This window comes from Pipistrellus kuhlii, unplaced genomic scaffold, assembly GCF_014108245.1.
Source record: "Pipistrellus kuhlii isolate mPipKuh1 unplaced genomic scaffold, mPipKuh1.p scaffold_m20_p_8, whole genome shotgun sequence".
NCBI classification, from domain to species: domain Eukaryota; kingdom Metazoa; phylum Chordata; class Mammalia; order Chiroptera; family Vespertilionidae; genus Pipistrellus; species Pipistrellus kuhlii.
This window is the reverse complement of record NW_023425584.1, coordinates 62,172,150-62,173,914: the sequence shown is the minus strand read 5'-3', so window position 1 is coordinate 62,173,914 and position 1,765 is coordinate 62,172,150. Positions and strand designations below refer to the sequence as shown.

Here is a 1,765-nt window from a genome sequence, read left to right as displayed (position 1 = left end):
ACACTGTGGAAGGAAACACAGTAAGAGAGAACAATGGACCCTGTGATTAATTAGTAATACTGCGCTGGGCTTTGTGCAGTTACAGGCTGATAAAACCAGTACATCAGACGGGCTCACAAAATACTTCCTGATTTCTGAAGCTGAAGAAAATCACTGGGTTTAAGATCACATCCGAGATCTTGCTTTTATTATTCAAAGGAGCATTACTATTCAGCAGGTTATATATGATGTGACTACTCTGGTATTTTTTTCTTTTCACTCTATTTACTATTCTCAGATAAAAATTTAAAAATTAATAAACTTTAAATAATACATGGATATATGTGTCTATTATTCATTTATCAAGTAAAACTTATTGAGGACAGCCGAAACCAGTTTGGCTCAGTGGATAGAGCGTCGGCCTGCGGACTGAAAGGTCCCAGGTTTGATTCCGGTCAAGAGCATGTACCTTAGTTGCAGGCACATCCCTAGTAGGGAGTGTGCAAGAGGCAGCTGATCGATGTTTCTTTCTCATCGATGTTTCTATCTCTCTATCCTTCTCTCATCCTCTCTGTAAAAAACAACAACAACAACAACAACAACAAAACAAAACAAAAAACAAAGACAACTTTATTGAGGACTGAGAGCAAAGATACAAGGACGGTTGATATGAGCCCTTGTGGTCATGTTGCCTACAATATGACCAAGGAAAGTAAATCAAAGTTAGGTGTCCAAATGGAAGCAAGGTAGACCAGACTGGGCAGTCACTCACACCCTTCTTGGCTCATTTTTCCTCATGGCCCTGAGTCACCATGTAAAATCCCCCAGGAGGTCAACACATGGAAAAACAAGCAGCTTCCTTACTACATACCAGTGATCATGTAGGAGGTGGAGGCGGAGAAGAACCAGGTTTCAGGTCCAAGTGTTTCAGCAGGAATCCTGAGGAGGAGCAGACAGCAAGGATAGGCCCAGGAATGATGGCATCCGAAGAGGTACAAGCAGTGAAAAATCTCAACAAGGAAAATGAAGGAGGGACTGGCCCTGATGCAGAATGAGGAGGAACCCCGCCATTTGGAGTTGTTTGGTTTTGTTTGTGAAGCCCAGTAGCCTGGAGGGATGTCTGGCTGGGGTGGGTTAGGTGATTTGTACCTAATTTTCCATGAGCCCTAACTATCAAGCGTGTGGATCACAATGAAGTGGGAGATAGTGTAGAAAGAATGGAAATCAGAAGAAAGACTAGGGAGCACCAAATGAGGCACGATATGTACTTCCAAACTCCTGAACCTGATAATCATTATGACTTTTACCTTATACTTTGAATCTTAAGGCTTTCCCTGAGGTTCACAATGTGGCCTCAGTCAAGAAACAGACTGACAAATCTAGGAGTGGAGGGAGGGTATTGGAAGAGATAAAACAAAGAACTTACATACTTATATGGATAGCCCATGGATGCAGACAATAGTGTGGTGAAGGCCTAGAGGCATAGGGGTTGGGCCAAGGGGCCAAGGGAAAGGGGTGGAATGGGTAACATATATTATACTGTCAACAACAAAAAATATATATACATATGTTTTACAAATAATAAAATAATAACATAATATGCAAAAATAATAATAAAATAACATGGCCTCTGCTTTAAAACTTAGGGGTGTGTGTGTGTGTGTGTGTGTGTGTGTGTGTGTGTGTGTTTAATATATTTTACTGATTTTTTCAGAGAGGAAGGAAGAGGGATAGAGAGTTAGAAACATTGATGAGACAGAAACATCCATCAGATACCTCCTGCACA

At 41.1% G+C, this 1,765-nt stretch overlaps 1 pseudogene; it reads left to right on the top strand.

The window, feature by feature from the left end:
• Positions 1–799: 799 nt before the first annotated feature.
• Positions 800–1,443, top strand: LOC118711393 (annotated as a pseudogene).
• Positions 1,444–1,765: the final 322 nt, after the last annotated feature.